Here is a 24,193-nt window from a genome sequence, read left to right as displayed (position 1 = left end):
AGAGTATGGTGAAAATGTTTCATTGTTGTATATGGATACTGATAGTTTTATCTTAGATATAAAAACTGATGATGTTTATGAAGATATGAAGAAAAATATTGGAGTATATGATACAAGTAATTTCAGCAAGAAGAGTGAGTTATTTTCCAAAAAGAATGAAAAGGTTATTGGTAAGTTTAAGGATGAGTTGGGTGGAAAAGTAATGAGTGAGTTTATTGGATTGAGAGCAAAGGCATATGCTTATAAGTATGGTGAACAGATTGATAAGAGGTTAAAGGGAATAAAGAAATATGTAATAAAGAAATCAATAACTTTTAGAAATTATTATAATTGTTTGATGAATAAGAAAGAAGAATATAGGAAAATGAATACAATAAGAAGTTATAAACATAACATATATAGTGAAGAAGTAAATAAAAAGGCATTAGGAGCCTTTGATGATAAGAGATTTATTTTAGATAATGGAATAGATTGTGTTCCATATGGATATTGTATGATAGAGTGTATAAAATAGATTATGTTTTAACGATGGGAAGATGGGTTAGGGTTTTTAAGGGCTACCGCCGCGTTTTTTCACAATATATAAATGGTTAAACCAAGTATTAATCAAACTAAAGAGTGGAGAAAATCTCAGTCTTGGTATATAAATGGAAAACATAATGAATGTGAAAAATATCAAATAAGTCTTATTGAAAAAATAACTAAAACAAAGGTAAATAAAACAAATAAGCGAATTAATTTAAAAACTAGTAAGTTAGAGGATGTAAAGAAAAAATGAATATCCTTGAATGGACTGAAAACTTTGATGGTTATCAATTGAACAATGAAAAAACAATTTACTATAATCTCAAAATGATATGTGGCTCAGGAGGTGGTCAAACAAGAGCATTAAGAGAAGTTTATCATTTCGTAATGGCACAAAAGGGGTATCTTAAAAAATATAAAGATTCAAATGTTTTGTTTGTCAATATTTTAGATGGGGATTATTGTGCAAAGAAAATTAAACTATTGAAGGAATTTGAGAATGAACAAATCTTTATAGGTTCAATGAGTGAGCTGTTCAACCCCCAGGTGTTCAATTCAATGAGGTTCAACCTCCAAGTTAAAAGGGGAGACAAATAAATATACCTTGGGATAAAAAGGGGGGTTTATTTTTAGGGAAAAAAAAAATAAATCGCTGAAAATCCCCCATTCATTTACATGGGGAAAAGTGAGCCAGAATCAGTATTCTTACCCTACTCTCATATCCGTAGAGCAAGACTGGAAGCATCAAGGATCTAAAGACTTGGAGTTTCATCCTCCTGCACAGGTACCGCCAGCGCCACACCCCATGATACAGTGAATCCATGACTCCCCAGGCCCGTCCCAGACGTCTATTGACCTCTGGCTCACAGCCAGCAGAGACAGGAATATCACTGCCAAGGAAAGTGAATCTCTCCGTGACCTCAACATCATCACCACAAACAGGTACAGACAAGATAGCAGCATCCAATATGTCATTGAAGGCCTGGATATTAGTTTTGACCCATGAAACCCATAATCCCAGCAGCTCCCACTATTCATTCATTACCTCGAGGGCCCACAAAGGATATCCAGAGTCTGCGCGAAGATGACTGCATCATCTGCGAAATCAAGGTCAGAGATCTTGGCATTCCCAAATGATGCACTGCAGGTTGATCTCACCGACATCCTCCCTAGAATCCAGTCCATACAAGTGCTGAAAAGTGTGGGGGCCAGTACACACCCCTGATGAACTCCAGTAACAACTGGAAATAAGTCAGAGATGGTACCACCACACTTCACAGCACTCTCAGTACCAGAGTAGAGTTCAGACATCAGATCGACCAGTTTTGGTGGCACCCCACGAAGACCAAGAATCCCCCAGAGGGCATCCCGATTCACTGAATCAAACGCTTCACAGAGATCAATATGGGCTGCAAACAGCCCCTGCCGAAACTCTCATCTGCGTTCAGTGAAGACCTGAAGGTTAAGGGTATGGTCAATCGTTGACCTCTTTGGTGTGAAGCTTGACTGCTCTGGATGCTGGTGCTCAAGCAGATGGTGGTGAACCCAATCAAGAATTATCCGAGCAAAGACCTTGCCCGGCACTGAGAGCAGCATCACCCCTCGGTAGTTGTTGCAGTCTTGGCGATCACCCTTCCCTTTCCAGAGAGGGACAACAAGGCCCCTCTTCAGTCATTTGGGATGATGTCTGTGTTCCAAGCAGAGCACAGAAATGCATGCAGTGACACGAGTGCAGCATTACCACCAACCTTGAGAAGTTCAGCATGGATGCCACAGATCCCAAGAGCTTGACAGGTATGACGAAAAACATTCAAATGACGTCACTGTCACCTTGACTTTGAACATGGTTGCCATTTAATACCTGAATCTTGAAGCGTTTACGAGTTATCGTCTTTTCTTGTCCCTAAAAAACCCCCCCGATACATAAACATGGGTTACTTCGTTGCCATGGAAACAACATTATACGTCAACGAATTGCCGCCATTTTAGAAATGCGTCAACGATCCCCCAACCGCAACAGAAATCTGTTTTAATAACGATCGGATGGTTAAATCTGCTCGGAATTTGGAGGTGATGTTTTCGAACTAATTTGCGTCAAGTTTGACGTCACGTAGCGCAAACAATTTTGGTCGTATTTGTTCCGTGCAAATTGACCTTTGACATATACAGAAAAGTCAAAAAAACAGACAGCCTAACGAAGAAGATAGCTGAAAACGTTCGCGAGTTATCGCACACACATTCAAGCAAACGAACGAGACAGACCAACACATCGTCTCAGAACAGCAAGAACTGACAACATCTGTTCAATCACCTCAGGCGAACAACATCCGCTGAATCACCTCAGGGAATGTGTCGGAGTAATAAACAATTTTTCTCGTCGGTTTCAAGTGTACCTGCAGCGCAGATGCCAACACCTGTGGGTGTGTTCACTTTTCCGTTACCAAGCCACACGTCCCTTTTCAACGGCTTCGAAAGGATCGAGCGTTTTGCTCGAGCGCTTAAGCCGCTTGGCGAGCGCTCCACAAGAGCCTCGGTAACCTTGGTAACCTGGAATTCGTTCCAACACCAATATTCATTAATCTTGTGAAGCAAATGTGTCCCAAAGAACGTATCAATTTAAATAAAAGTAAATGTTTATCAAATAGTGTGGGTACATTTTGCTGGTTACCGTGTGCCATCTTTGAATTAGCTAGTCTGATTTGGCAGGGGTTCGAACCGTCCACTCTATGGGCGGTGTATAGGCAACTGACAGCTCGGTAGAGGCCAAAAAAAAAAAACGAGTTATGTGCATGAAGAAAAAAAACATACGTACTGCTGATAATTCAAAACACTTCACTGTACTGGAAAACGTGGGGACAGGAATACTGTACTCGTGTACTGTGAATGGTGGACATTTGTAATACCTTCCCCCACCTGGAGGTGGCGCTACACGATACACATTTACATGGAAAATTTTCACCTCCCCGCCCATCCCCCCAAGACCACCAGCAAATATAAAAACACCCCTCGACATTAACTGAGGCTCGGCTGATCCTATCTAGCAAATCTGGATTTAATCAGCTCAGAACTGTCGGAGTAGAGCGACAAACAAAGAAAAACACACAATACACAAACACCGGTTCGTGAATTATAGTAAAGATGATCATTCCACACGTTCTCAGTGTCATTGAAGAGGAAAAAGCTCCGATGGCGACACGGAACCCTCTGATTGGAGGCAAGGTCGTGCGTCAATGGGTCACGTGGAACATCGTACGCGCCATTGATTGGTCGCACGACTCGGTTGGCGGAGAGTTACCCACGATTGGATAAAGAGGGCGAACCTGGCGCATTCGAACCTTTAAGACTACCATCCTTGATGTTTTCTGTGGGTGTCTTGGAGCCCACTGTCAGGCGAGGAGGAAATTTGTTTCCCAATGTACACTGGATACCATTGGCCTGGCCAGAGGTGCAGAGGCAGCTTGATGGCAGAACTGACCTGTTCCTGGAACTGTGGCATAACGTTGGTTAAAAAAAAAACAAAAAACGGGGGTGGACAAGGAGGCTTATGTGCAAGGATTCTGTGAGGGGGAAGAGCATCACCTGTGGTCCAGTGATTCTCATCCTGCTTACACAGGAATCCATGCATTGCGGTCCTCCAAGCCCATCTGTCGGTGTACTGCATTTAGAGTGGAGGGTGGTGAGCTCTTGACAGAGGCGTCTGAAGTGAAAGCGCGCTGGGCCAGTTACTTTGAGCGCCTTTCCCAAGCTGACACACCAGCTGTTGAGTTGGATGTCAGGGTTGTTACTATCCCTATTGCTGACTCTCCAATCAACTGTGAACCACCTTCCTTTGTGGAAACACTGGCTGCGGTGAACCGGTTGAAAGGGGTAAAGCTCCTGGGATTTGTGGCATACATGCTGAACCTCAAGGCTGATGGAATTGCTGCACTCTGGTGGAAATGGAGCACAGGCATCATCCCCATCTGACTAGAAGGGGTGCCTTGTTGTTCATCTCTGGAAAAGGAAGCATGATCGCCATTTCGTCTATATCTGTCTGTGGTGTTTGTGGTATCCATGTCAGCCTCCACCACGGTTATATCAGAACGAGCTGATTCGTCAGTCACGGATTGTTTCACCCTTGAAATTTAACCCTTGAAATGGGGCCTTTCAAAAAAATTACGTAACGTTATTTTCTTTAGAGAGGCACGTATGTGCATGCTGATGGGCTTGATTAAACTTTACTAATAATTCTTATTCAACAAATGATGAGATTTTTCAGGGTCCCTCATCCTAACACTCGACCCAAACAAAACCAATGGAAATCTGACTCAAAAAACTGGGCAGTGTTTAATCAGCAGAGGCCGACAGGCCTAATGTGTTAGGTCCACCAGAAAACCAAGATGGTGGTCACATATCATTTTGTTTGGGTGCCCATGATGGGTGGAGGTAAGCGACAGATGTGGGTCTAGTCAGGTAAGCTGTCCGACAAGTGGGTGCACATTTCAAAAATAAACCCCAACACGAATCCCACCAACACCAAAACCAACTGTGAAAATGTGGAGCACTTCTAGACCTGTGACATGTCGCAGGTAGTAAACTAGAATGGCACTCGGTGAAGCACATAGCTCTGCAAGGCTGTGCAGTTGACGTTTTACATCCCACTGATTGGCTAGATCTACATCCAGACCTCCAAAATCTAATCGGCTTGTTCTTGTCAACTGACCTACCGAACTCATCCACCAAGTTTTGTCATAATCTGTCCACAACGTTTTAACATATTCTGTTCACAAACAAACAAATAAGAAGGCGTCAGGTCAGATTTGGGAGCATGTGCTGGAGCAGCGCGTCGCTGCATCCACTTTCCACCGGTACTCTAAGGGCCTCCGTCTGGCCATCCCCCAGGCAGATGCCTGGCCCATCCCCATCTTCTTGAGATGCTGATCAACCTGCTGCAACCATGGGGCACATGGTCGGCTCATTGGCCAGGGGATGGCCAGACGGCTCCCTTGCCTCCAATCAAGAGGCTCCCTCGCCGAGAGAATCTGGTGAGCAGGATGAGCGTCAGGAAAATGAGTCACATGTCCATACAGCCGCAGCTGACGCTCACGAACTATGCAGGTAATAAATCTCATTTGAGTCTCTTTCAGCAACCACACGTTGGGCACAAAGTCCGACCAGCGACAGTCAAGGATTCTCCGAAGAGACCTGGTACCAAAGGACTTAAGTGTCCATCTCAGATTCCTGGTTAGAGTCCAAGTCTCATATCCGTAGAGCAAGACTGGAAGCATCAAGGATCTAAAGACTTGGAGTTTCATCCTCCTGCACAGGTACCGCCAGCGCCACACCCCATGATACAGTGAATCCATGACTCCCCAGGCCCGTCCCAGACGTCTATTGACCTCTGGCTCACAGCCAGCAGAGACAGGAATATCACTGCCAAGGAAAGTGAATCTCTCCGTGACCTCAAAATCATCACCACAAACAGGTACAGACAAGATAGCAGCATCCAATATGTCATTGAAGGCCTGGATATTAGTTTTGACCCATGAAACCCATAATCCCAGCAGCTCCCACTATGCATTCATTACCTCGAGGGCCCACAAAGGATATCCAGAGTCTGCGCGAAGATGACTGCATCATCTGCGAAATCAAGGTCAGAGATCTTGGCATTCCCAAATAATGCACTGCAGGTTGATCTCACCGACATCCTCCCTAGAATCCAGTCCATACAAGTGCTGAAAAGTGTGGGGGCCAGTACACACCCCTGATGAACTCCAGTAACAACTGGAAATAAGTCAGAGATGGTACCACCACACTTCACAGCACTCTCAGTACCAGAGTAGAGTTCAGACATCAGATCGATCAGTTTTGGTGGCACCCCACGAAGACCAAGAATCCCCCAGAGGGCATCCCGATTCACTGAATCAAACGCTTCACAGAGATCAATATGGGCTGCAAACAGCCCCTGCCGAAACTCTCATCTGCGTTCAGTGAAGACCTGAAGGTTAAGGGTATGGTCAATCGTTGACCTCTTTGGTGTGAAGCTTGACTGCTCTGGATGCTGGTGCTCAAGCAGATGGTGGTGAACCCAATCAAGAATTATCCGAGCAAAGACCTTGCCCGGCACTGAGAGCAGCATCACCCCTCGGTAGTTGTTGCAGTCTTGGCGATCACCCTTCCCTTTCCAGAGAGGGACAAGGCCCCTCTTCAGTCATTTGGGATGATGTCTGTGTTCCAAGCAGAGCACAGAAATGCATGCAGTGACACGAGTGCAGCATTTCCACCAACCTTGAGAAGTTCAGCATGAGTAGGGTAAGAATACTGATTCTGGCTCACTTTTCCCCATGTAAATGAATGGGGGATTTTCAGCGATTCATATTTTTTTTCCCTAAAAATAAATCCCCTTTTTATCCCAAGGTATATTTATTTGTCTCCCCTTTTAACCTGGAGGTTGAACCTCATTGAATTGAACACCTGGGGGTTGAACAGCTCACTCATTGAACCTATAAAGATTTGTTCATTCTCAAATTCCTTCAATAGTTTAATTTTCTTTGCACAATAATCCCCATCTAAAATATTGACAAACAAAACATTTGAATCTTTATATTTTTTAAGATACCCCATTTGTGCCATTACGAAATGATAAACTTCTCTTAATGCTCTCATCTGACCACCTCCTGAGCCACATATCATTTTGAGATTATAGTAAATTGTTTTTTCATTGTTCAATTGATAACCATCAAAGTTTTCAGTCCATTCAAGGATATTCATTTTTTTCTTTACATCCTCTAACTTACTAGTTTTTAAATTAATTCGCTTATTTGTTTTATTTACCTTTGTTTTAGTTATTTTTTCAATAAGACTTATTTGATATTTTTCACATTCATTATGTTTTCCATTTATATACCAAGACTGAGATTTTCTCCACTCTTTAGTTTGATTAATACTTGGTTTAACCATTTATATATTGTGAAAAAACCAGCGGTAGCCCGTAAAAAACACTAACCCATTTTCCCATCGTTAAAACATAATCTATTTTATACACTCTATCATACAATATCCATATGGAACACAATCTATTCCATTATCTAAAATAAATCTCTTATCATCAAAGGCTCCTAATGCCTTTTTATTTACTTCTTCACTATATATGTTATGTTTATAACTTCTTATTGTATTCATTTTCCTATATTCTTCTTTCTTATTCATCAAACAATTATAATAATTTCTAAAAGTTATTGATTTCTTTATTACATATTTCTTTATTCCCTTTAACCTCTTATCAATCTGTTCACCATACTTATAAGCATATGCCTTTGCTCTCAATCCAATAAACTCACTCATTACTTTTCCACCCAACTCATCCTTAAACTTACCAATAACCTTTTCATTCTTTTTGGAAAATAACTCACTCTTCTTGCTGAAATTACTTGTATCATATACTCCAATATTTTTCTTCATATCTTCATAAACATCATCAGTTTTTATATCTAGGATAAAACTATCAGTATCCATATACAACAATGAAACATTTTCACCATACTCTTTCTTTAAGTCATTATACAAATAATCATACATCAATATCTTTGATAAATCAAGAACTGCTGTTCCAATATAAATTGGTTTATCCATTACAATACTTTCCTTTTTCATATGAATTGCAGAAAAGTTCTCTGAAAAAACCTCTTCTCTCTCAAAACTTGGTTTATTTATTAATCTCGAAGCTTCTTTCCAAGATGTTGCGAATCTAATGTTTTGCCTGTTTCTAACATTTTCCATAGTCTTTCCAAATACAGCATTATTCATTAATTTATAAAAGTCCCCTTCAAATTTTACTTTTGTATTTGCTCTCATATCTGTATTGAATTGAATATACTTTTTCACCCAAGGACTTTGTTTAAATTTTAAAACTCTATGAATTTTAGCTACTCTCAATCCTTCTCTCAAAAACTGTTTTAAGCTTCTCTGATGCAAAACATATCCCTCTTTATCATAGAATGTTGTTAATAACTTTTCTGTTGATTTACCTTTAATATTAAAACTTTTATGATAATCACTTAACCATTCTTTCTTTGGAGTTTCTTTCTCACATGCAAAAGGAAGATCTTTATGCTTATTATGAAGATCACTCGGGTACCTCAAATCAACTTCAAAATAATAACCTTCTTCTTCGTCATTCAATTCCTCTTGAGAAGAAATAACAATATTCATCAAAGCCTTTTCATAATCCTTTTCTTCCACCCACTCTAATTTACCATAAGGCAGAGATTGAGACATTGCCCATCCATACAAATTATTAGCATCAAAATACATCAAATAATTACTATCTTTTTCACTATCATAATTTGGAAGATATTTATTATTTGCTTTAGCATATCTTTTTGAACATACTTGTGATATTCCACCTCTCTTGGACTTCTCAATCATCAAAAGCATATCCACATCACTGATTAAATCTATATCTTGTTTTGTCATTTTCAACATTGCACTCCAAGCTAAACCAGGAGCTGTGGGCAGGATCTAATCCATAACAATTTTTATTATGACAGAGTGATCTAAAAGCTTCAAACACATCAGCTAACAATAAAACATCTGTTTTTAGATATAAATCATGATATTCTCCAAGGTTCTTTATCTTAAATAATTTCCATATTTCTTGTGCGTGTTTATATTCCTTATCACTTATCTCTTCTTCATAAAGGTTATTATAGAAACTTTCTTTTGATGGAAGTTGTGTTTCTTTAAATCTCATAAATGAATCCATATAATCATAAGGATAAATTCCCTTACTTGTAAGAATTTTCTCTTTACTTTGAATTTCATTCCTTGTTTGAATTTCCTCTCTCGTAAGAATTCCTTCTTTAATCAGAATTTCATCTTTAATCAGAATTTCCTCTTTAGTTCGAATTTTCTTTATAATTAGAATTTCATCTTCAGTTAGAATTTCTTCATTAATTACAGTTTCCTCTTTACTTTGAATTCTCTCTTTAATCTGAATTTCCTCTTTAGTGAGAATTTCCTCTTTTGGAAAGAATGAATTAAGATTTGGAAAAGAGTCCATGGAGCTTAGATTTGATGCGAGGTAGGCTAGTGGTGTTCCCATAAACTTGTAAGAATCTAAAAACCTAATACGAGTTAAAGGTTTTGTGAATATCATTTTTGAAAATGAAATATACTTTTGACTTGTGTTTGTTATAGCAGAAATATTCCCTGGTGTTTTTGAAAGTTCATTTATAAATAGATGTGTATCATAGTTGGCGCTGTTGTGAAGAAAGACTGGAATAAAAGAAGGTAATTTATAATTAAGATTACAACAGGAATGAGCGGGACCTCTATATTTACCAGTAAGATGACAATGGTCTCTAACTTTAGACTCCTTAATTTCCCCCTCACAAATATGGCAGATATTGTTCATTCTAAATTCTAATTTTTCTTCTTTGGTTAATTTCATCGGTTCATTTGTTTCTTTCATTAATTTAGTGAGTCTTATACAATCCTTTTCTAATCGTTTTACAAACTCTTGTGAAGCATTTTTTCCACGATAATGTTCAAGTTTGTTATACTTTTCTCCAACAGATGATTTGATATAATAACAGAAACCACAAGGAATATGTTTTTGATATTTATTTGTATATGGTTCTTTTGGATTAGGAGAAGCAGTATTTATCTTTTTAAGGATACATTCAAAATCAGCGTATATCACAAATGGGTGCATGATAGATTTATTATAATCTTCAAAATAAATCTTTTCACCAGGTTTAGGCATTGTAATTACAGCTGATTTATGATTACTACAATATTTTGAATGTTGTTCTAATCGTTCTTTTGTATGAAATGAATTAAGACATCGCTTACAAGGATATATTTTGTTTGCTGTTCTGAATACCTGAGAAGAGATTAATCTTGATAAATTATTGATGTATGTGTAATGTGAATTCTTTCCAACACTAAAATATAAAAGGTCAATGTGTGTTTCTTCATTTTTATAGTTGTTTGAAATTTTTAATATTTGAACTTTGTTTGTATCCGTTAATCCATATACATTAATAGAAAGATTATTCTTTTTCTCAAATTTAGGAATATCTGTTAATGGCATTGGGAATTTAAAATCTTTAATGTCCAAGGTATTCTCATATTTCATATATTGTTTTACTCTTTCTGAATTACATTTTGGTGGATGTAAGTGAGCAAGAACAGACCAGAGAAAACATTTATTATCATTGTTCTTAATATTAACAACTGCCTTCTTTAGTTTTATTTCTTTTGGTAATTCAATATAAGAAGAAGCTTTAAGAGGGTTTGATTTTAGAATGTGTATATCTAAAAAGATGATTTTTTTAATATTGAATCCACTTCCTACCACTGTATTATCAACATCCTCCTCTTGTCTTGATAGTTCTTCATAAACCCCACTATTCAAAAAATCTTGAAATGATGTTATAAAATGAAGATCTGTTCTCATATAAGGAGTTTGTTCTTCATCTTGTCTTTTCATATTCATTTTCACTCCCATATAAAACTTTAAAGTTTTTATTTCTTTTAATGTCTTTTTAATAAACTTTTCAACATCGGGTTTCACTATTTCAATTGATTCAGCTATTGATGATGGACTGGGTTCTCCAAATTGAAAAATCCTTATTTTTATATGCCCTTTAAATGCCTCATCAGTGTTTTTAATATAATAGTCTCCCTTTACTTTAAACTCATTTTTCTTGTGTTTTTGTGATTGAAGATGTTGATTATAACTACTCTTCAAAACATCCTTTGAACAGATATCACAATGTTTTCTTTCCAACTCAAGAGGAGATATTTGATGAAATAGATTAAATGTGTGTTTGTTGGTTCGGAGGTGTTTTCTATAATGTTTATATTCGTGATTACAAACATCGCAGTACGTTGTATTCACCATATTTATAGAATAAAACTTTGCTTAAACTAAAATTTTCTTGATGAAAATTTCGTTTAATTTATAGGTGAATCTGTGCTTAAAAACATTTTATCCTCCAACTTTTTCACTTAATAAATACAATGTTTCAAGACACAAAAGACAAGTTTCAATCAATCTCTTCATCTGTTAAAGATACTGAGAAATATGTCAAGGATGTAAAATTGAACAAAGATAAATATAACAACTATTGGATAAAAACTATTATGGTAAATAATATGAGTTCTTCAATTTCCTTCAGTGGAAGGGCTTTTAGTATACCTGGTAGAACATCAATTAAAGTATCTCTAACAAAAGTTTCTCCTCTCCTTCTAGTAATATATTCAAAACTAGAAAAAGCAATGAAACAAGAAAAAGTATCAAAGAACAAAAACCTTATGGATGAAGCTTTAGAAAGAAAAGATAAGACCATCTGTAATATGCAAGGAGAAATTTGTATTTTTTTCAACAACCCTAAAGATGTAAATCTTGATGAAATAAAGGATGTTAATATATCAGGTGAAATGACATTTCGTTCAATAGTAGTTAACGATAATTTTAAAATTACCTTTAATATAAAAAATGTTGTCGTTGAATCTGATAATGAAAAAAAGTATATCGATATCGATGGTAATATACAACTGAAAGTATAGATGAATTTCAGTTTAAGTAAAGTTTTACTTTATAAATATGCTAGACTTTCCTGATTCTCCATATGACAAATTTGAGAATTGTCCTGCGTGTGAAAGACAGGGATTAAACACAGAGTCAAAAGCCTATAAACAATGTATATTCTGTGATTATCTTCTAATTAATGATAATAAAAAATATAAAAAGGAAAATAATTCTTTTAGATTTACACCAAAAATGAATTACTTTACAAGATTGATTAGAGAAATGAATGTAAAGTATGAGGATGATAACACACCTTTCCTTACAAGGGAAGAAACTGAACGTATAAGAGAAATGTTCAAAGGATTGTTGTTGTATATTATTCATGGATGTACTTTTCAGGGAAATATCAACACAAGATATTGTATAAATAAAATAATGGATTATCTTGAAATTAAACCTGAACTTAGGATAAAATATAGAGTTTCTAAAAAAGCCAATAATAAATTAAATAACCTGTTTTTCAAATATATAAATGAATGATTTCTATTTGGGAAAATAAGATAAAATTTAACAACCATAAAAATCTCCCAAATTCATTAAGATGTCTCATAGTTGGTTCAAGTGGATGTGGAAAAACCTGCTTACTTTTAAAAATGCTCCTCACTCCCAACTTTTTAGATTATGATAATTTAATAATTTTCACAAAGTCGAGTTTTCAACCAGAGTATCAACTACTCTCACAAGGTTTTAATGCTGGTCTTCAAAAGAAGATATAATAGGTTTATTTAAACGTCAAAAAAACCTAAATGATTATAACATTGAAGATATAATTCAACTATTTTGTGATACACAGAGATGTAAAAAGAAATCAAATCTTATAACTTGTATTCTTAGTGATAATACGGATGATATACCGTCTCCCCAAGATTTGGATAAATCAAAAGAACCTCGTTATCTTTGATGATTGTGTTAATGAGAGAAACCAAACGGTAATGGACAGCTACTACACAAGAGGGAGACATTCTTCTTGTAATTGTATTTATCTTAGTCAATCGTACTTTCAACTTCCTCGTCGTTCCATCAGAAACAATGCTAATACTTTTATTTTATTCAAGTTAAATTCAATAGATATCAATAATTTTTGGAGAGATAATTGTTCTACATTATGTAGTAAAAAGAAATTTGAGGATTATATGAAGCACACGACTGAAAAATATAAATATATTGTTGTGAAACAAGATGAGATATTAAGGGATATATTTTTTGTTTTATAAACAATTACATATATAAATGACAACTATTATTATAAATCTTGTGGGTAAATCTGCTTCTGGAAAAAACTTTCATAAATCAAGGTTCTTGTGTAGTACAAATGAGAATATTGTAAATTTACTTAAAAAACACCCCGTGATACGCATTGTATCAACAACAACTAGAGCAATAAGACCTGGAGAAGTAAAAGGTGAAGATTATCACTATATTTCAGTGGAGGAACATATGCGATTGAGGAATGAAGGACAAATATTTGAGGAGGTTTCTCTTGGTACAACAAAATATTCACATTGTAAGAGTGAGTTAAAGAAACTAAAATCTGGTGGTGTTGGGATATTAGAAACTAATCCAGAAGGAACGAGACAAATTATTAAATAGCTGAGCGGAGTGAAGATTTTATCATTCGGTTTTGATGTTGATGAAGAAACTCAACACAAACGTATGAAAAGCAGAGATGCAAGGATTAGTGAAGAAGAAATTACAACTCGCATTAATGTTAATAAAGAATTTGATGAAATATTTAAAGAAAAGGATTTATTTGAACACATCTACTTGAATGATGAAGAAAAGGAAAATTTCCCTGTTGATCTTTACAATTCATTAAATGATATTTTACAATAAATAAATGGATACAAAAGAAAGAGCAAGAAGATTTAAGGAACATCAAGAGTTGGTTTCAAAAGTTGTAAAACAACAGGAAGACATAAAGAAGAAACGCAGACAGAAACTAACGGGCGAAGAAGCATTTGAAAAAAAACAAGAGAAATTTTTTAAACCACTTTTAAAAACTTCCCAAGAAAAAATGAAAGATGTTTCCACAGTTCCCACAGTAGAATATACTCCTAGAAAGCTTCAAATGTTAAAATATTTCAGTCAAATGACGGAGGAAGAATTAGAGCATTTAGGAGAATTAGAATATGATGATGAAGGTTTATTTCAACAACTGGAAGAGATTAATCAACCCCCTGATTATATTGTGAATGCTGTTCAAAACAATGAATATTCAGCGGATTCAAAAACCAAAGCAGGACTCATTCCAACAGAACAACCAGCAATATTTCATCTTGTTCAAGAAAAGGTATTGATATTTAATGATGAATTAAGGTTCTTAAGTTCTGCTCAATCCCCTGTTAAACTAACTCCGAGATTAATGTTTCTTCTCACAAAAGATGGAAGACAAGGTTCAACTGTGAGGGATGAATCAAAGTATATTGATAAACCATTGGATATGGAAAATAATGATGATAGAGTATATATTGATTTGCTGAACACTCTAAATTATAAGGTTATTCTTTCTGGTAAAAGTAGGAAGAATGAGAAGGAGAAACACATTATTCAGGCTTTAAGTATCCTTGGTTCAGGTATTAGTTTTCTTCCAAATGACCCATCGCAATTAGTTAATAGACTGTTATTGTTGTTCGGCAGTAAGAAGGCTGGAAATAACAATTGTTTTAATGAAGCATCAGCCATTTTAGACCAGTTGATGAACATGAAAATAATTAATAAATCTCAATATAAAGACATTTTATCTCATATTAAATAAGATGAGAAGCACAATCCTGAGTTTTAATTTCACAACAAGCGACCACACATCTTCATTCCCATACCCACTACAACTTGACACAACAAAAGAATATGAGGCATCTTTATTGTCCATGGAGACTTATAATACCTTATTTAATATAACCGAGAAAAATGACAAGTTTAGTTATAATCCGGGAAGTGGATACAAAACGATAACAGTCTCACCGGAGCATACGAGATTTCTCAAATATCTTCCGAAATTGCTCGTCTTATGAAAGAACAGGGTGATGAACCAAAAAATATTATTATAAACATTCAAAAACATACTTCAAAATCAACGATTAAAGTTAAAAATAACTACAAGGTTGATTTCACAATTGATAATTCATTTAGAGAGTTATTAGGTTTCTCCTCAAAAAGATTGAAACTAATGGGACGTTTTACAGTGATAATGTCATTCAAATATCCTCAGGAATAAATTCGGTGTTAATTCACTGTGATTTGATTGATGGTGCTTATAATGATGGATTAAAAACAAATACAATATTTTCATTCAGCGCATACTCAACCCCAATTGGTTATAAATTCAATATGGAGCCTAAAAATTTGGTTTATCTACCTGTGTCAGGAAAAACCATACACAGAGTAAATTTTAGGATAACCGACCAAGATAATCGTGTGATCTCTTTTAATGGAGAAGTTATATCCATCAGAATTCACCTACGTGAAGTTTTTCAATAAATAAATACGATGGTTATTGTGAGGAAGCACGAGTTGGGAAAATATAAAATAATTACAGGGGATGGGATGTTCCTTTCCCCGTACTACAAGGGTGAAGGTATGTATCTTGGTAGAGGATACTATAAACCTAAGAGACAAAGGGGTGTCGGACATCAATTTAGAGGAGATGGGATAATTGATACTCTCATGGGTATTGGTTCAACTATTCTTAAACATAAAGACCTAATTGGTTCAACTGCTTCTGCTGTGGGAAATGTAGCAGGTGCTGTAAAGAGTATAAAAGATGCTCAGAAAGAATCTCATAAATTACAAGCAATAAAAGAAATTAAGAAAGGTAAAACTCAGTTGTCCCCCAAGAACGACAGAAAATAATTCAAATACTTGGATCAGGGTTTCAAAAGTTTTAACATCTTTTTTCCTAAATAAATACAAGTATGGAAGCAATTGATAGTATCTATGATTTGGATGATACTATTATTATCTCAAACTCCACTAAAAAGAAGATTACTTCAAGGTAAATGCAATAACTGGAACAGACTGGAATACAAATGGTACAAAAAGTTTTGAAATAAATAATCAACAAACCTATTTGAATCTCTCCGAAAGTTTCTTGTTGTGTAAATTTAAATTCACTAAGGCTGGGAATAACACAAACGCTACACTTGTAAATGATTTCTTCTGGAAAATGTTTGATAGTGTGCGATTGTATATTGGAACACAAGAAGTTGAAGCGGTTGATTATGTCTCTGCTGTATCTGAAATGATGAAATTTACACTCTATACATTCAGTGATAGAATGGGAAAGGGGTCTGTCGAAGGTTTTATTCCTGATATGTCAACGGGAACAAACACAGACCCTGGATATATTCAAAGGAAAGGAATGTATAATGATGATACAAAAGCAGAAAATAGTTTTACTGTGGCAGTTCCTCTTAAAGGTATATTTGGATTTTGTGATTATGATAAAGTTCTGTATGGTCTTAAAATTAGATTTCAACTACAAAGGAATGATAATGAAAATAGATTGCTTTTTGGTGTTGGTAATGCTTTTGGTGATCAGAATAAATTTGTAATTGAGGAGATGAGTTGGTATATCAGTGAATATACTCCTAATCTTAAAACAGAAGAGATGTTGAATCGAAGACTTAACTCAAAGAAACCACTCAGTGTATCATACCTCAAAAGAAGATGTCAACACGTTAAACTCAATCAAACTACTTACACGTGGAATTTGGGTGTTCTGGAAGGAAAGCCACGATATCTGTGGATGATTTTTAAAAAGCCAGATGGTGATACTGCGACTGATAAGAATAATGCATTGAGTGATAATGCTAAGGTGAAACAACTTCGCGTTTCTCTAGATGGAACATTTTATCCACGAGATATATTGGAAATTAATTGGGAAAAAAATGATTTTGCTGAAGCATACAAGTCTTACCAAAAGGTGTGTGAAAGTAATGGAAATAAAGAACCTATTTTGGATATGACAGCATTTAAAAGTTTGTATACAATCTATACGTTTGACCTGAGCGCTCAAAAAGAAACTATAAAGTCTAATCGAGTGGATACTTCCCTATACATTGAAAGAGGAGAGAGTGAGGAAGTTGATACATATTGTTTGCTTTTGGAAGAAACAGAATTGCAGATTAATACAGATAATGGTGTGATGATTAGTCTCACATAATTTTTTGTTAAATAAATGAGTGGCAAAGTACCAACTGGGGTATATGTTAATCAAATCAATCTTCATAAACTATCATCTTGTGTTCAAAATCAAAAGCCTTGTACGATTAACGTTAATACAATTCAGAGAAAAGGAGCAGTAAGAATTGATGTTTTGCTCACAAGAGAACAGGTTAAAATCTTGAATGACACTGGCTCACTTAAAATTAAAATGACAAAACCAATGTTAAAAAAATATTCAATAAGAGAGACGAGTGGAGGATTTCTCCCATTTCTAATTCCTTTATTTGCTGGTTTAAGTGCGGTTGGAGCATTGACGGGTGGTATTTCAACAGCGGTCAAAACTGCCAACGAAAGGAAGGCTCAACTCCAGGCTCAAAAAGAATTGGAAAGACATAACAAAGAGTTGGAGAAACAAATTAGTGGAAGTGGTGTAATTGTAGATTTTGCTGAAAAACTTGAAGGTCTGCCTGATAAAGCGAGATTGTTAGTTGGAGATATGCTTTCTTCTATAGCACAAGCAGGTGTAAAATTAACGAAAAGAGGTAATGGATTATATCTTTCTAATAAATAAATGAGCATTGATGAGTGGTTGAAAGAATTTGGAAAGAATACAACATCAAATTTACAACTTGCCAAATATTGTAAGAAATTAAAAATTCATAATGTGGTTATTTGTATGAGAGATGAATTAACAAATGTGTCGAAACATACAAAGAATATTATTATGAACTTAGAAGATAATGATGGGAACGGTTCTCATTGGGTTTGTATTTTTAATCGTCAAGACAAATATTATTTTGATAGTTTTGGTCTTCCACCACCTGTTGAAGTCATAAAATTCTTACAGAATGGTGTTTATCAAACATTTCAAGTCCAAGAATTAAATTCCAAGTGTTGTGGTCAATTATGTCTATATGTGTTATTTCAACTCAACAAAAATAAAAAATTTTATGATATTATTTTTAATCTAATATAAATGACTTATGTTGGTAAAGATGGTTCTATCTTTGGTGTATCTCAAGAACTGGATATTGATTTATCAAATTATTACACAAAGGCACAGGCTGAACGACATAAATATAATATAAACAAAAATATTAACATGAAAAATGCTTATAAATTAAAAAATTATCCAAGCCCGACTGACGCGAATGACTTGGTGAGATTAAGCGATTTATCACAATATATATATACTTAAATAAAACGGCTGTGTATTCTAAAGATACAGAAGTGTTGATATTATCTCCAGGTCATACAGAATTCACAGTTCGAATTAAAATAAATTTTTATAAAGAAGGGCGTATCGTTTGTATGAGAATAGAACAATGGGGGTATGATATGAATGATTTAGGGTATAATTGGTCATTTAAAATTAACCTCGAAGATCTGGAACAATTAAATCAGTCTCGTAAGGAAGAATATTATCCACTTGGTATCGAGAATGAGTTTTGTGGAGCCACGATTAGTAAACAACAAATAAAAGAATTTAATAAGGGTAAATATAATAATGGTTTTGCCCTTGTTTATCTCATGAAAACAGAAAAAACAGGATTATATATAATAAGTAAGGAAATACAAAATGATTTAACTATGGGAAGATGGGGAGGTGTTTCGTGCCATAATATTATTCTAACATATATTTCTAATACATAAATGACAGCAAGAAGGCTTCAAGAAAATTATCATTTCTGTGTCCAAGCATACCTTCAAGAAAAGGGTATTCGGTATTTTAATAAATATGTTCTACAACATAAGAATGAGGTATTTTCAATAAAAGATTGGCATTATGCTGATGTTGATAAACCGACAACTTTAGATTTAATTAGAATGTTAAATAATGAAAAAATTATAAGGTTAAGAAAAGGTAAGGCTCTTTTAGAAATTCAAAAGAAATTTTATTGGTTTCCTGTTGTAAAAAAAATTATTTTGGATACAGGAATAACAAGAAATCCTGATGAATATATGTATAATATTCTATGGGGTGTAAACGATTCAAGTATAGTAAGGGATGAGGAAGGAGTTGAAGAAGAGAGGGAAGAGGAGGAAAAGGAGAAGGAGGAGAGAGAGAAGGAGGAAAGAGAGAAGAGAGAGAGGGAGAAGAAAGAGAAGGAGGAAAAGGAGAAGAGAGAGAAGGAGGAAAGAGAGAAGAGAGAGAGGGAGGAGAGGGAGAAGAAAGAGAAGGAGGAAAAAGAGAAGAGAGAGAGGGAGGAGAGGGAGGAAAGAGAGAGAATAAATAAATATTATAGTATGGAAACCAGTGAGATTCAAAAAAGAATAGAGGTATTACAGAAAATAACTCAACCCACCAAGGAGGAATACAAAGAATTAACAAGTCTATTTGCAATACTTTCAACAAAACTATTAGCATCGTCAAGCTATTCATTTTAATTCAAGTTTTTCCTTAAATAAATGGAGGAGAGAGTGAAGGCATTTCTTAGGATTCTTTATGTTTTAAAAATTAAGATTCAAATGTGCATGTTGGAAACTAAAAAGGTTTTTGCACTCTGCAGAAATTTTTCTCATAAATAAATGAGTTATTGTCTCAAATGTAAAAAGAAAACTAATACTAAAAATATTTCATATATTAAAAGTAAAAATAACAGGGTTATACAAAAAGGTATATGTTCGGTGTGTGGTTCAAAAAAAAATCAATTTATCTCCAAACACAAACTCGGAGGAGATATACAAAAGTTTTTATCAGGAAGTAAATTTACAACTACTGGAATACCAGGGGAATTACATCTTCCAGGGTATTCTTTCTGTGGTCCAGGCACAAACTTGGATAAAAGATTAGATGAGGCAAACAATCCTAAATCCTGGAGTAAACCAATCAATAGAGTTGATGAAGTGTGCATGAGACACGATATTGATTATGGGAATACCACAACATTGGAAGAAAAGCATGAAGCCGATAGAGAAATGTTGTATAATTTGTCTCTGATACAAAATCCAACCTTGAGAGAAAAAGTTGATAGGTTCATCGTGAAGAAGATGATTAGTGCTAAATTGAAACTTGGACTTGGAAATTCAAAAAACTTATAGGCTCTAATGATGCCATTAAGACTGAAGAGCAATTAGCTGATGAATTACATAAACCAATATTCACAAAGTTTCAGAGAAGGAAAGTTTATTCCAAGGAAGTTGATTATATCTGGTCTGCTGATTTGATTGAACTCAATAATGATAAGGGGTACAAGTATGCTTTAACCGTTATTGATTTGAGGAGTAGATATGCGTGGGTTGTCCCTTTAAAAAACAAAACAGGTAATACTCTTATGTTAGCTTTTCAACAGATATTTAATAAAAGTAAGAGAAAACCTAAGAAATTGTGGACTGATGAGGGTAGAGAGTTTTATAACAAGACATTTATGAATTTTCTAAAAAATAACAGTATTACATTATACAGTACCTTTAATGAAGGGAAGGCAGTTGTTGTTGAACGTTTTAATCGTACCTTAAAAGAGAGACTATATAAAAAATTCACACAACTCGGTTCACAACAATGGTCATCTTTTATTCAGGATATTGTGGATAAGTATAATGACACGATTCACACGTCAACGAATATGAAGCCATCAGAAACATTTACAAAATTAAAATATGAAAAAGAGATTAATGTCAGAAAACCTAAGTTCAAAGTTGGTGATATCGTAAGAATATATAGGTGGAAATCTCATTTTGAAAAGGGTTTTACTGAACGATGGACGAAAGAACTTTTTAAAATTGTTGATGTAATAGATACAGTTCCTTGGACTTATAAAATATATGATTTGAAGGGGAAGAGATTTTAGGTTCATTTTATTCACAGGAATTACAAAAGACAAAACTAAGCAGATAATACACCTTTGTGGACACTCGAGGGCCAAGTCCGAGGTGTATAACAGTATATAATGTGTGTCAAGGGGGACGTTCTTAGATCTGTGAACCCCAAACACAGAATCCTCAACTGAATAGTCAAGGCTTAACTTTTGTTTGTGTGTGTGTGTGTGCAATGGGAGCAATAGGTTGGCGCTTCACTCCCTCCTACTATACACCGTTGTGGACACTCGAGGGCCAAGTCCGAGGTGTATAACAGTATATAATGTGTGTCAAGGGGGACGTTCTTAGATCTGTGAACCCCAAACACAGAATCCTCAACTGAATAGTCAAGGCTTAACTTTTGTTTGTTGATGTGTATGTGTGTGTGTCCCAACCCTCACATTCAAAATCTCAACCCCAACCCTCACATTCAAAATCTCAACCCCAACTCAATCCTCGCCCAACACAATGTCTTTTTCAAAATGAGATTTCCACCTATATATATATATATTTTTACGTTTTTTTTTTCTTCTTCCAATTCTGTCTTTTAAGGCTTTCAGGTTTGATGACGTAAAAAGGGGAGTAAGCCTGCACTTTCTTCCCAGAACTTTCTTGATCTTGCTCCCATCAAGCACCATCCGACAAAGAACTACATCGATAGGTTTAGATCCCAAAGAGTGATAGCAACTCCAAAAGTCTCCAAAATATAAATAAATAAAATAATAATAATAATAAATAAATAAATAAATAAATAAAAGCCCCCAAAAAAGTTTCAAGTGTCCAACATAAACCCAACTTTCCAAGTCTTCAAGGTATAACCACATTCCCGTTGAGTTTCCAAGATATGTATCACATTGTGAGTTATCAATCCAGAACCCACATTTCAAGTATTCAAAGTAAAACCAACTTACAAAGTCTCTTAAGGATAACTCATTTACTGATTTTTTCAAAATTTGTGAGTCTCCAAGGTAGGACCCATATTTAGAACCATCTTGGCAGAACCCTTTTCCTGAGTCTCCAAGGTAGTTATTTAAACCATCAAGGCAGAACTCATTTACTGATTTTTTCAAAATTTGTGAGTCTCCAAGGTAGGCCCCATATTTAGAACCATCTTGGCAGAACCCTTTTCCTGAGTCTCCAAGGTAGTTATTTAAACCATCAAGGCAGAACTCATTTACTGATTTTTTCAAAATTTGTGAGTCTCCAAGGTAGGCCCCATATTTAGAACCATCTTGGCAGAACCCTTTTCCTGAGTCTCCAAGGTAGTTATTTAAACCATCAAGGCAGAACTCATTTCTTGATTTTTTCAAAATTTGTGAGTCTCCAAGGTAAAACTTGTATTCTGGCTCATCAAGGTATAACTTGTTCAGTGGGTATTGTCTTGATAACTCACAATGAGTACTATTGCTGTAAAACTCTTTTTCAGGATTTTGCTGGTCTCCAAGGTATAACTCTTTGGTTGGGTCATCAAGGACGAACTCGTTCTGTGGGTCTTGGTCGCTCATAAGGTCTTCAACCAAGCCAACAATTTCGCCCCAAGTTGTAGCAAAAGCAGTATTTTCATTTCGTATTTCAGACACAATTTCCTGTGAGAGAAAATAATAATGTATTAATTAAGTTATTTAATTATTAAATGAGTATGCTTCAATCAAAGTTTGAAAATAGGAAAATAAAAAATCTTACCTCAATAGATAAGAGGTTTGAATCCAGTTCATCAACTTGAAGGTTTAGTTCCATACAAGACAGAGAGTTCCAAGGAACACCAAAGTCATCCCACTCAAGGTCTTGGTCGCTCATAAGGTCTTCAACCAAGCCAACAATTTCCCCCAAGTTGTAGCAAAAGCAGTATTTTCATTTCGTATTTCAGACACAATTTCCTGTGAGAGAAAATAATAATGTATTAATTAAGTTATTTAATTATTAAATGAGTATGCTTCAATCAAAGTTTGAAAATAGGAAAATAAAAAATCTTACCTCAATAGATAAGAGGTTTGAATCCAGTTCATCAACTTGAAGGTTTAGTTCCATAGAAGACAGAGAGTTCGAGACAAGCACACAAAACACCATTGCCAGCAAAAACAAATGTTTAAAATGGAGCCTGGGTTTGAAGCTTTTATAGAGAAAGACTGGTGGGTGTGGTTTCCTTTGGAAATTCCCTGGGCAAGCCTAGGCAAGCCTTCATTGGGAAATTTTTCAAAACCATAACATCCTGTAATTTTCTAGTGATTTCTTTGTGAGTCAGAGATGAACTGGAAATGATGTAAGAGTGGGCGGGGCTTAGCAAAAGTAGGCGGAGCTTAAGAAAAGTGGGCGTGGCTTAGAAAAAAACACCTTATGAAAAGTGGGCGGAGCTTAGCAAAAGTGGGCGGGGCTTAGGAAAAGTGGGCGTGGCTTAGAAAAAATACCTCATGAAAAGTGGGCGGAGCTTAGCAAAAGTGGGTGGGGCTTAGGAAAAGTGGGCGTGGCTTAGAAAAAATACCTTATGAAAAGTGGGCGGAGCTTAGCAAAAGTGGGCGGGGCTTAGCAAAAGTGGGCGGGGCTTAAAGAAAAGTGGGCGGGGCTTATTGAATACCTTGTGGGAAGTGGGCGGGGCTTAACAAAAGTGGGCGGGGCTTAAAGAAAAGTGGGCGGGGCTTAACAAAAAATAACCTGTGGCTCAGGAGGTGGTCAAACAAGAGCATTAAGAGAAGTTTATCATTTCGTAATGGCACAAAAGGGGTATCTTAAAAAATATAAAGATTCAAATGTTTTGTTTGTCAATATTTTAGATGGGGATTATTGTGCAAAGAAAATTAAACTATTGAAGGAATTTGAGAATGAACAAATCTTTATAGGTTCAATGAGTGAGCTGTTCAACCCCCAGGTGTTCAATTCAATGAGGTTCAACCTCCAGGTTAAAAGGGGAGACAAATAAATATACCTTGGGATAAAAAGGGGATTTATTTTTAGGGAAAAAAAATATGAATCGCTGAAAATCCCCCATTCATTTACATGGGGAAAAGTGAGCCAGAATCAGTATTCTTACCCTACTAGCATGGATGCCACAGATCCCAAGAGCTTGACAGGTATGACGAAAAACATTCAAATGACGTCACTGTCACCTTGACTTTGAACATGGTTGCCATTTAA

General features: G+C 35.5%; 1 long non-coding RNA gene across 1 annotated transcript; it reads right to left on the bottom strand.

Annotated features, from left to right (window-relative positions):
• Window positions 1-20,925: 20,925 nt before the first annotated feature.
• Window positions 20,926-24,149, bottom strand: LOC147011885 (uncharacterized). Its single transcript, XR_015051778.1, has 2 exons — window positions 22,748-24,149; window positions 20,926-22,650 (listed from the first exon to the last, which is right to left on the bottom strand). It is a non-coding gene; the product is annotated as an uncharacterized LOC147011885 (long non-coding RNA).
• Window positions 24,150-24,193: the final 44 nt, after the last annotated feature.

This window comes from Eptatretus burgeri, chromosome 15 (assembly GCF_056783735.1).
Source record: "Eptatretus burgeri isolate ZD-2024b chromosome 15, Ebu_testis_v1, whole genome shotgun sequence".
Classification (NCBI taxonomy): domain Eukaryota; kingdom Metazoa; phylum Chordata; class Myxini; order Myxiniformes; family Myxinidae; genus Eptatretus; species Eptatretus burgeri.
The sequence above is the reverse complement of the archived record's forward strand: the minus strand, read 5'-3'. Positions and strand labels throughout refer to the sequence as shown.